Raw genomic sequence first — 13,332 nt, 5'->3', positions numbered from 1 at the left:
TACACTCCTTCCAGCATTACGCATATACTACACTTGTTTTGAACGCAATCATGGAACACAAATTTCGATGACGATTATTTGAAAAACGAAGTGGCAGTCCATGACTTACCGCGCCAAAGATACTACCCGTTTCACGAAGAAAACTAGGGAGTTGAACTTGATAGAGACAAGCTTGAAGCAACATGGTCACTTCTCATAATAACAGGCTGCAAGCAAAAACAAGAACATTATTTACAGGAAATCGATCCTGCTTAGTTCCACTGTCTGGCATACTGTACATAATTACATCACGAGTCATTTGGTCTCTATAGTACTGTCCACAGCTACATTGAGAACGACACTATCGTGTCAAACCCTTAAGTTCAATGACCCAGTGACAGTTTGTTTGTGTGTGATGTTCTTAGGTTAGTTAGGTTTAATTAGTTCTAAGTTCTAGGCGACTGATGACCTCAGAAGTTAAGTCGCATAGTGCTCAGAGCCATTTGAACCATTTTTTGAGCTGCAACAACGTATACCTGATCCTCGTAATACTTAGTGAGGGCAGAAACCAAATCTTCAAAAACCAGCAGCTCTAGCCCACTAGTTGGGAATAAGTTCTGAGTGAGGCGGTAAACTCCTTTGCCGGCAGTTGACAAAAAATAAGGAAGTTTCATACTTCCTTGCACCTGATGTGTAGTACAATTAACGTTGAACTGAACATATCACTCACTCCATCCGTCTTGTTGTTTACTAAAAGCAGTGGAATGCAAGAAGGCAGTGCCATGGATGTGGCTGACCATTGTGGCGGAGTGGATGCAGCAGCGGCTTGTGCATTGGCATTTGGTGGTTTTGAAACTGAATAAACTGTATTAGACCAAAGCCATCAGCATCCGGAGGTGGAGTAGCAGGTGGTGTAGGAGGCGATTAAAGTCCATATTAATGATACGAGTGCTGCAACTTTTTATAATAAGCAATGCAAATACAGAAATAACGGAAGCGTTGCTACTAATTTGCAAGGGAGAACACAATTAGTAACACTGCTCCTCTGAAAGAAAAGAGATAAATATTAGTGACACACTGTGTTGGAGTGGCAAAGAGCGAAGGCCTAGCTGTTTATGGAATCCTCGTCACCAGATGTGTCGCCTACTTCTCTCCAAAGATGGAGAGAAGCTGAGATGGCCGGTGGCAGGAATCCAAAATGATGTGTACAATGCAGATTAATAGAACACTTTATTTCTAAAATGGAAAGAAACAGAACTTAACTTCTTATTATGAAGTGGCTTCCTGTGCCTCCTATGTGCAATTAATTTTTATACATTATTACTACTTACAGAACGCAGGCTAAGTATTGTCTTCTTATTACTTAGTACTTATGCTCCCAAAGTCTGCAACCGAACTGGTGCCAACCAGCAATTGGCGACTGCTTAAGTCAGTGTTGACAGGTGGCACTGAACTCTGTCTTCCTGGAGGTGTGGCGCTGCCCACTCTTTCCATTGGCATGAGTCAATGCCCTCTTGATGCCGTTATGCGACGCTGCACTGTTCAGTGTGCAGTCGATGTGTTACGACTGTACATCAGAAATTCATATTAATGACTTCAACATAATCTTGTTGCTGCACAGATTAAATCTTTGATATCGTTGCTGGATTTACGTGTTGGCGTTCTTTGTAACTCTCTAAAACCTGAATGAGATTTTCACTCTGCAGCAGAGTGGCAGATTAAATCTGTGTTTTAATCTGCCAGGAACTTTCATATCAGCGTACACTCCGCTGCACAGTGAAAATCTCATTCTGGAAACATCCCCCAGGGTGTGGCTAAGCCATGTCTCCGCAATATCCTTTCTTTCAGGAGTGCTAGTTCTGCAAGGTTCGCAGGAGAGCTTCTGTAAAGTTTGGAAGGTAGGAGACGAGGTACTGGCAGAAGTGAAGCTGCGAGGATGGGGCGTGAGTCGTGCTTGAGTAGCTCAGTTGGTAGAGCACTTCCCCGCGAAAGGCAAAGGTCCTGAGTTCGAGTCTCGGTCTGGCACACAGTTTTAATCTATTAGGAAGTTTCTCTAAAACCTTCTGAATTCTTCTCTCTGTGTTGCAGAAATATGCTTACTTCCTATGTTTTGTGAAGCACTTCTTCATACCAGAATGTGCATAACTAATGTCCACATGCCATATTAATTTGTTAATGAACTCTTCCAGTATGCACAGCAGCTAATTATTGAAAGTTGAATTTCTTGCTGAATAGTATCCCATTCATTTTGAGGTAGTATCTGCTAATCATTGCCTCATTCCTGTCTATTCACCTGGTATTTATATTCCATAATATCATATCCTTGTCCTGATGACTTGGACAGGATTTGTAATTGGTGTAAAGAATGGCAGCTAACTCTAAATATAGATAAATGTAAATTAATGGAGATGAAGCGGAAAAAGAATCCCGTAATGTTTGAATACTCCATTAGTGTAACGCTTGACACAGTCACGTCGATTAAATATTTGGGCATAACATTGCAGAGCGATATGAAGTGGGACAAGCATGTAATGGCAGTTGTGGGGAAGGTGGATAGTCGTCTTCGGTTCATTGGTAGAATTTTGGGAAGATGTGGTTCATCTGTAAAGGAGACCGCTTATAAAACACTAATACGACCTATTCTTGAGTACTGCTCGAGCGTTTGGGATCCCTATCAGGTCGGATTGAGGGAGGACATAGAAGCAATTCAGAGGCAGGCTGCTATATTTGTTACTGGTAGGTTGGATCATCATGCGAGTGCCACTCAACGACGACACCTTCCCGTACACCACAGCATCATCAGCAACCAGCTGCACATTGCTATCCACCCTATCCAAAAGATCATTTATGTAGATAGAAAACAACAGCGGACCTACCACACTTCCCTGGGGCACTTCAGATGATACCCTCACCTCCGATGAACACTCACCATCAAGGAAAATGTACTGGGTTCTATTACTTAAGAAGTCTTTGAGCCACTCACATACATGGGAACCAATCCCATATGCTCATACCTTAGTTAGGAGTCTGCAGTGGGGCACCGATTCAAAAGCTTTCCGGAAGTAAAGGAATATGGCATCCGTCTGATACCCTTCATCCATGGTTTGCAAGATATCATGTGAGAAAAGGGCGAGTGGCGTTGCGCAGGAGCGATGCTTTCTAAAGCCGTGCTGATGCATGGACAGCAACTTTTCTGTCTCAAGAAAATTCATTACATTCGAACTGAGAATATGTTCGAGAATCCTGCAACAAACCGATGTTAAGGATATTGGTCTGTAATTTTCAGGATCCGTCCTTCTGCCCTTCTTATATACATTATAATCCCTCGTTGCTTGAAGTTTCTCAGAGTCTAACTGAATTCCCCACTGAGAAATTGGAAGTTAACTTGCTTGTGACCAAATTCAGATTTGATAAGGTCTACCATTAAGTTGTGGTCTCTAAGTAGTTGTAACAATTGTAATCATCCCAAGTTTTCTCTGCAATTAGCATGTCATCAACGTACAATGTTAATCTTTTGCGTAGATCTTCCAGAAAGACATCATTCGGACCTCTAATAAATGCAGGCAATGAGATGTTGAAGCCAAACAGCAACTTCCTGAATGAGAAACAGTGGCCAAAGAATAGTAAGGCAGTGCAGGGGCGGCACTCAGGATGTAATGCTATCTGCCAAAACTTTTTCTTTGAGTAAGCAGAGCCGAGCACTTCTATCCCTTGGAAACGTAGTAACTCTTCCAGAGCGTCAGGACGACAGAGCTCCAGCTGAATGGAGCCATACTTTTTAGAGATACACACTTTGGCTATTGTAGGAGTTGGTTGCGATTTCGATAGTCCTTTGTGTGACCATTAGTCGTAACTCCTCCCTCACTTGCTTCTTATACTTTAGCAGGATTGAATATGATCACATGAAAATCTCCTTATACAGTTTTAACTTTCGAGTGGTACACAATATTCTTAATTTTGCTGAGTGCCTTGGAGAATACCTCATGATATGAAGTTAAAATTTCCAGAAACTATCCTGTCTCTCTGGTTGGCTCCAGATGTCCTACCTTATCATTTATCAACTGATTCACATCCATTTCAGCATGTTCTACTTGGTGGTTGACACATCCTATGAGAAACAAATCTATGAACCCTACAGAGCAATCTTTCTCAGATGTGCCATTTTCAACCCAGTCTACAAATTTTAAGCTTAAGGTTTCATTACTGGTTTTAACTATGATCAGTCTTGACTCAAAGCCCATAGACATTTTATAATAATTAATAAAATCGAGACCAAGAATTACATCTACTATGAGGGATGGTACAAGCAGAAAATTCCTCCATTTTCATATGACTCACTCATAAAATCTATTAAAATCTATTCTCACTTGCCTCTTCAAATCTACTGTCTCTTGGGTAGCTGCTACCTTCACCTTAGTTTTCTGCATGGGGAATTTGGGACACTCTCTCTTTTAAACATTCTTCATAAACACATTCGTTAATAGCCTTCACTGGAATACTGGTGTTGAGGAGACAGTAAACTACATTATCGTTAACCTTTATCCTAAGTACAGGATAACCTGCGATCTCTGAGGTATCCTCTTTTCTCAGAAGAGTTTCTCTCAGTTCTTCAAAATTAATGTATGGGGGCTCCTCACTATTTGCCACGCTACCTGTCCCACTATCCCCTAGTCAGTTTCTGCTACTGCCTTCACTTGTACTCGGACCATTGTCCCTTGAGTTCACAGTACATACCTCCAGAAGTTCTATGGGCGCACTGTACCTCTCCCAGTTCTCATAAGGGGTAAAGGGAAGGTTTTCGTCTCCCACTGCTACTGCCCTGTGGAGACAAACGACTTGTCTGGTTATTACATTGCCACCTGTTCTCATTTCTCTGTGTAGGTGATGTAGTTACCATTTCGGTCGTTCATCAGAACGGTTTTCTGGTTGCATAACAATACCCTGTGGTGTGGCAGGTGCTTTTGCCCCTTTGCCGTGACTGCACCCCAGCTGCTGAAGTAAGGACGGGAACATGTGTATGTCATCCAAATACCAACTGACAATCACTATCTCCCACTGAAGAAGTGCTGTACAGCTTTAACATTAGAATGCTCACTTTTATTCTCTTTGGTGACCATAACTTGTATAAAAAAGCGTGTTTAAAGTCTGAACATATCTGACAGTCGTTCATAAGAACACACATCCTCATGGTTTTCTTATCGTGTAAATGTCCACACACACTGTTCATTTGCAGCAGGTGGTTCAACAACATTGTCAGAGCACCATCGAATTACATGAGCCACATAACGAGACGTGCATCAGTTGTCAGGTCAGGAAAAAGATGGTACTATTGTACCAGCACAAAATGGCAGTGTGTCTCGTTCTCATCAGAAACAATTGTGGCTGTTGCATTGTTCGCCTTATTAAACGCTGACTGTCCTGGTAACTGACATTGCTAATTCCTCAAATTCTTCCTCTTCATCCTTCGTTTGTTTTAACTGAGGCACAGCCCTCCCTACTGTCATTATTATTAGTCTCAGTAGATTGTTGACAGTCCATTGCCTGCCAAAGTACATGCAATTCTTCTTCATTCATCTGTTTGAGCTTATTTAAAGATCAGCAGTGACTGAAGTTTGGGGGTGTCTCCACCCACAATAGGACAATTGTAGTCTGACCCTACCCCCAAACACAATATTGGTTATTAATTCTTTGGCTGGACGATCTTTCACGCTATAACAGGGACTTGCATAGCCATGGGTACCTACTGAAGAATTACTGTGCTTAACATTCTCTACCTTACCCTGAGTGCTATTCATCTGAAGCCAGAAAAAGATTAATTAACTTTACCCATAGCTCCTATCCCAAGGAAAGGACGTGCAACGAAAATCTAATTACCAGACTTCAAATTGACCGATCAGGTATTCAATTTCATTAAGTGCTTCCTAGTAATTGTAGGGTATAGGAAGTCTGTGATCACAGGGAAGAAGGATAGCTTGTGATTGCGCACAATAGGGTAAAGTTTAATGAACTAAATTGAAATTGGGAGGAAATTTATTTACAATTTAAAGTGTACTGCTCAACCGCATTAAACATACAATACATATAAAATCCAAACACTATGATTCCGTTACAATAAATAGTATTAATCATTATTATTCAGAGAGGACTGCTTGGGTCATGTGGTGCAACATGGATGCACATTTTCTCGCCAATGTTGAGTCGTCAAACTGGCTTTTGCATCACAGTGGAAATAAAACATGCCATGTAACCAAATTCGCGAGTTTCTGAAGTGAATCATGACCAGGTAGAGAGCAAGTTCCGCCCAATTTGAATATAGTTGAATGATATCAAAATTGCTACTCACGAACACTCCATAGTGCTTCTAACAAATGACCGAAGTCACGCATAACTCCACACTCGAAAACTCTGAACTAATTCACACCCAAAATAAACGCTTCAGTGTTCACAAAAGTGACACATAATACTAACCAGCACACTGAGTCATCTGCAACCCGACTCTTTCGCAACTTCCTGACCTCTCAGAAAAAACAAGTCTGCCTCGCCTCCGAGTACAGAGAGCGAAAAAACCTGGAGGTGGCGAACTGACCAATCAACAAAACGATTCCTTTAGTAGTACCAGCCATCTCCTTCAAGCAGAGGATAGGAGGAACGACGACTGTTTATTAGTTTCCAAACATTTTCCATCTGTTCAAGATCTGAAATTTGAACAAATGCATCCCTTGCACTTGGCCCCAAGAGAGCCAGTTGTACGGACGTCCAATACTAAAATCCATACAGGTAACAGCACGATAGGCTGCCTGAGTGGCGCCAGAAGGAAGCTTCGAAAGTTGAACACAACTGATTTTCCAAGCCTCTGCTGCTAAATTGAGGAAATCCCACTGAATTCACCTAATTACATGCGCTTGCAATTAAACCTACATTCATTCAATCCAGCAATCATCCACGTTTAGGACAGGTGGTTATACAGGCAGGGTCTGCTGCATATCAAACGTAATAAAAATTAGAATAAAACACACTCCATTTTGGTTCCCAGCGTGATCTTCGTCTCTGGCATGGAAAAATGTGAGAAAATTAGGCGGAGAAAAAACACTCTATGGAATTTGATAAAAATACCGAATTATAGTAGCACAAAATTACATGAAAGGTGAATCGATTGGTGCCTTTCAATTGAGGTAATTATTACAAAAACTGGGCACATTCAAATTTATGATTTCTCAGAAATCTAAAACAAACATTCCACTATTTAAACTTATGGATGAAAGTGCCCTGAGGATATTCATAGCATGTAACATAAAACCACCTTTTTCACTAATGTTTTGGCTTAAATTTGAAGTCTATAGTTAATTCTTAAGGAGCATTTAATCTTTGGACAAGTCCAGTATTTATGTAAAATTAAGGAAACGTCTCTTAACATTTTTCACTGGACTTGTGTATTGTGTTTTCAGATTGTTGTCTGGGAGTATATAACACTGAAAACTACACAATATTATTTTGCTTCTTGAATATTAACTGTTGCAGCTGTTGTAAATCTTTTATTAAAGCCACTACCGGTTTCGTAATTTTAAATTACATCATCAGGTGCAAATCTGAATAAAAAAGAAAAACTATAAACAATTTGTGCAAAGACCACATGACAGTGACGAAAAGTGATCGTAAGACCGAGTAATCACATTAAGCTGTCATGCCACTGTTACAGTTTGATACCAACTCTTTGTTGATAATTTTGGGAAGTATTGCAAAAAGTGATAGTCATGGATTTAAAAACGTGGCATGAAACTTTAACCTTTGAACAAATGGGACATAGTGTTGCCAACTTTCTTTGTCAGAAGAAGGGAGACTTCGACCAGGAAAATTAATAGACCTAACGCAATTTATTTAAATCTTAAAACAGGTTTATTGCGTAGACCAAGCAAAAAACTTCTTCATAACAACTGTAAGCTGAAGGTTTACAGAATTTTTTACTTTATTTGTTTACATTTTTGGCGGCAGTCTGAAGTTTGTGATCATTCTTTACAAACGACAAAGTCATCATATATGTAACAAAAATAAACACTTATTTGTAATTCAGCTTTTATTACATCTACATTGCAATGGTTCCTATCATCAGACCATTTCCTGTTCATCAAAGAAAAAATTCTTTCAGTGTGAGCATTAGATACAGGTCTACTGAGAACAAAGCCAAGAATCTTATTTATCTCCTTGGCTTTAATTCCTTTGGCCTTTCCCTCAATCATCACGGATAGCCACTTTTCAACTGTGCTACCATTGGTGGCAATTTTTGTATTCATTATATTTTTCAAAGAACAAAATTCATTGTAAATGTTATCCTGATTTACGTCTATCTGAATAATGTTCAGCAAATCATTAACTTTAACCGAATTATTTAGTGACAGTGGGAGCAAGGACTGACTTGTAGCATTGTTAGAAATACATAAATTTTTTACAATGTAAGTATGAAAGGTATAATAAAATTCAACAAGATTATTTTGAATTCTCTTCTGACTGACAGGATCTAAGCTATTTAAAATCTTGTGTCTATTGCTTCCAAGAAACACGTCATCCTTTCTTTGCTAAATGTTCTTTGACAAATCTTCAATGGCACTACAGGACTCCATTGTAGTTAAATCTGAAATGTCTACATATTTAGAGGTTTCTAAAATAATATTTCCAATGTAAGAAAAAAATTGAAGATATACTTCAAGAATTAAGATTTTGCTTGGATCCTCATCACTAAAATAAAATTCCAAAACTTTAGGTGTTTCATTTGTGCTTTCAAAGTAACTTATTATTGTCTCCCAGTTCTTTATTAGCCTATCAACAGCTGGTGTGAGAGACAGCCACCTAGTAGGCACACGCCTTAAAATTTCACACCAATCAGTGCCACCAAAATTTTAAAAAAGGTCTTAATGCTTACCTGCGTTTTGCTGACACTGAAGAGTGTCCATAAATCTTAACAACTATCATTTCTATGTCCACATCTAAGACATCAGAAACATATTTTCTGCCATTAGGGATTATGTGATTTGTGCAGTTTACTTTAAATATTTTATTATTTTTCTCACTCACCAATTTCATCATGGATTTATTTTTGCTATAATTGATGACGAAATGTTATTTACATTTAATGAATGAGATTCAAGACTGTTTTCTATCAAAGCATGAATACCACTAGCACTCTCATCTGCTCGTTCCACTAAATCTAATAGTTCAAAGTACCCGATTAGTACAGCAAACATTTTCCTGTACCTGAAATTCGACGCATCTTAAGCCACAGAAAAAAGGTGCTACACTAATCTGGGTCATTTAGCACATCTAGGAAATCACTTACACTTCTTGGTGCTAATACGTTGTTTGCAATAGACTCTGCTTTAGTCCGTATTTTTTTTGGGCACATCCGAATCCATAAATACGTTCTTTTCAAGTTTATTCACACAGTCCATGCTAATATAACTTAGGTTGGGTTTCACTATATGATACGCAAACGATAACTCACCCACTGCAACGTTGTCAGATTCACCACTAGTGGGACTACCACTTAGGCACTGAAAATAGCTTGATATCTTAGATGTGTTACTTCCTCTAACTCTGCTTTTGTGTCCTTTGGTGTTGACATACTGCTGACGGTCAGTATTACCACCAAGCGCTACGCTGAATTCACGCTTGGAAAGGGTGCAATACCCTTTAGAATTGTTTCCTTTTACAGGATTAACCCATAAATGAGTTTCTTCCCAATTCTTCCGATATGTACTGAAGTACTTTCCTCCCCTTTTGAGCCGGCCGGTGTGGCCGAACGGTTCTAGGGGCTTCAGTCTGGAACCGAGCGACCGCTACGGTCGCAGGTTCGAATCCTGCCTCGGGCATGGATGTGTGTGATGTCCTTAGGTTAGTTAGGTTTAAGTAGTTCTAAGTTCTAGGGGACTGATGACCTCAGTCCCATAGTGCTCAGAGCCTTTTGAACCATTTGAACCTCCCCTTTTGAACAGATTTTTGGATTCTTCCTTTTCGTGCAACTCGGATTAGGCGGAACGACAAAGAAACAAGATAATCGCAGTGTGACTCGCAACACCGTGTTACGTTTTATGTTCTCTACATATCGATGTAGTAACAATATCCATAACACTATGTCATATCGATGTTGTAACGATCGTCCAGCAACGAGATTTGGAAAATATGCGGCAGGTTTAAACCTTAATCTGTGCCCTTTTGCCGGCCAGCATGGCCGAACGGTTCTAGCCGCTACAGTTTGGAACCGCGCGACCGGTATGATCGCAGATTCGAATGCTGCCTCGGGCATGGATGTTCTAGGGGACTGATGACCTCAGAAGTTAAGTCCCATAGTGCTCAGAGCCATTTGAACCATTTTTGTGTCCTTTTCTCAAATACGGGAGATTGTATATCCTGTATAAAAGAAAAATGGGAGATGTGAGTAGATTTAAAAATACAGAAGAATACGGGAGTTCCCACATAATACCGGAGAGTTGGCAACCATGGGACCGGAGAAAAGATTACAAAACGCACCGAGAAGATGGGGGAGGGAATGGAGAAACATGTGGAGGGTGAACAGTACCACAGCAAAAGCCACATCGAGAAATGTTTAGACTGCCATAAACGGACAGACTGGCTATCAAACCATAGGCCCTGAGGGAAGCGGTGCATGTGTGGCAGTGGAAGTAACCTCCATTAATCTTTAAGGAAATGGTTGGGAACTGGTGCACAAAAATAAATGTACTAATAAAAATAGCGACTGTCAAGTAAATAACTAATAGATATAAGGATAAAAGCCTAGAACCTGTTGTGGGACATTTATAAACATAACATTTAGAATTAAAATCTCTTAAAAATTGTTGCAATATTTTTAATTTTTTTAAACTTAAGAAAAGTTTATAAGAAAATGTAAAATGGGGGAATGGCCATAGTAAAGGCACCAATGAAGAGAAGGCATGGAGATAAGGAAGATGAACCAAGCTTTTCACTTAAGCAATCACAATTGGCCAAAATGACTTGATGCCAAAAATCAGATCGAGAATTTAGTGTTTGGTTTGAAGGTTCTTTTAACACAGGAAAGATTTCCAGCTCTTCCAAGATATTAAGAAAGTTACCCTTGCATTCCGTATGCAAAATTGTGAGACAAGATGTAATACAAGAAACTGAGTGACCCATTTCAGGTAAATGAGAACTGAAGCTAGAACTGGAACCCAAACCTGAAATATGTCCCTTAAACCTAACTTCAGAGGACCTTCCAGTTCGTCCTATATACTTAGACTGCCAATCTTCAGAGGTGAAGCTGTAAGCACCTGATGACTTGCATATTTCATTCTTAAGAATAATGGTCTGAGGTTTAAACACAGGGAGAGGGCAAAACAGGAGCCCCACAAGTCGTCAAGTAATTACATCATCACTGGTGAATATTACTAGTCTAAGAACACCAGTCCAAACCTGAAAGGTCCTTTGTAGTTTGGTTTAAGGAACATGTTTCGGGATCAGACTCCAATTCAGCCTTAAGCTTGCATATATCTGCAACTGTCACTCAGGTTCTCGATTACATCTGATCCTACAATTTTGCATACAGAATGCAAAGGGTAACATTCTTAATATTTTGGATGAGCTGGAGATATTGTGTGCATTAAGAAATTCTTAAAAGCAAACATTAGATTCTCAAACTGAGTTAAGGCATAAGGCCATTTTGGCCAACTTTCATTACTTAAGTGAATAGCCTGGTTCATCAGCCCTCTACCCCTTACCTCCCGTTCCTTGGTGTCTTTGCTGGGGCTATTTCCCACTCCCCTTTTAAATGATTTTTAAAAATTTTCTTAAATTTAAGAAAAAATAAAGAAACTGTAAGAATTTATAAGATTTTTCAAATCTAACCATTATGTTTATAAACGGCCCACATAGGTTCTAGGCTCTTATTCTTATGTCTGTAAGTTATTCACTTTCCAATATGCTACTCCAGGCAGATGTAAAATGAATGTGTGCAACAGAAAATAATAAACGCTAAAATGAAGATTTGGCTCTATCTGACTACCCCCCTGAAGCAGATCTTAGGATCTATTTATTCTATAAATTACAATCTAAACATAAATGAATGATGAAGGAAACTAATCACACTAAATGATAAACATTGTCTCTGCTTACATATTTTCTGTAGATTAAAAAAAACATTATATTGCAAAGTTTGCATTTCCTAAGTAAAATTACTAATCAATTCCCCAACTCTGCCCTTTATTGTGACTGCACGATCTAATATCAATAATGCGAAATGACTGACATCATCCACATACCAAACGCTAGAAGACACTACGTTCAAAGATGGTCTACGCTTGTGTGGAACCTCAGTGGGAGAACACTAACATTATCACAGCTGTTTAGCTTTATAGCCCTAATAGGCCCAAGCAATTTGCGATATCACCGTATGTACTGCATCTGGTGCGTCGGTGTTCTAGTTCTTGTAAACGTCTGTGTCGATGAAAGAACAGCAGCCACAACATAAAAATTTCAAACACTAGGACGGCAGAAGGAGGTCCTTTGACTAATATACTCTAATACTGTCCTCACCTCTCTGAGTTCTACAGACGAGAAACGCGAACTCCCAGCCACAAGGACGGAGTTCAGATAACGTCTCAACGTAAGTATAGACAGAGGAAGTGCTCTCAATTACGAACACTGCATATTCAACGACGAATTCCAACCCGGGGGCGAGGTCCAGAATCGTATAGGTTCGCAACAGTACAGTGCCTAACTGTTCTGACTATAAACTCTCCTGAGAGCAAAGACAGCAAGTCCATCTGTACCAGCAAAGCTGATATCGAGTGACTGTCACACACGGGCGATCACAACGGAAGACCTCGTCTCTCCACTGCTGACCTACCAGCAAGGCCCAGCTCCCCATCATCGTAATTCCGAAAACGAATCATATTCCCGAAACCACGGAATATTCTCCTACTCTACAGATTCTTCTGAATGCTGACCAACCATATTTGCCTTTTGTCATACAGTGCAGAAAGTTTGCGAGGAAGTACCTATACTCATACAATGGTACGCTTCTGAGTAAAAATCCTTGGAAATAACCCAGCCTGTGTGGTTTGCGAGGTGCTGTTTCTTCGTTTCTCTCACCTGCATCCAAGATTTGCAAAGTTCGGAAGTTATCCTTCCGGCTCTACTACAATAGCGGCCGGCCGCCCCTGTATTGTGTCTTCGCTCTCAGGTGTCCAGACTGTCCGTCTTGGCACTTCCTGTGTGGAGTTGAACCACTACACCTGTGCAGGCTTTCCACCCAGAGCCTGAGTTCTGCCTGTCATTTCATCTCCACTGGCATTCCAACCTCTACTAGTATAGGCAATCATTCATTACACT

Source organism: Schistocerca nitens, chromosome 3 (genome assembly GCF_023898315.1).
Source record: "Schistocerca nitens isolate TAMUIC-IGC-003100 chromosome 3, iqSchNite1.1, whole genome shotgun sequence".
NCBI classification, from domain to species: domain Eukaryota; kingdom Metazoa; phylum Arthropoda; class Insecta; order Orthoptera; family Acrididae; genus Schistocerca; species Schistocerca nitens.
This window is presented reverse-complemented; position numbering follows the sequence as displayed.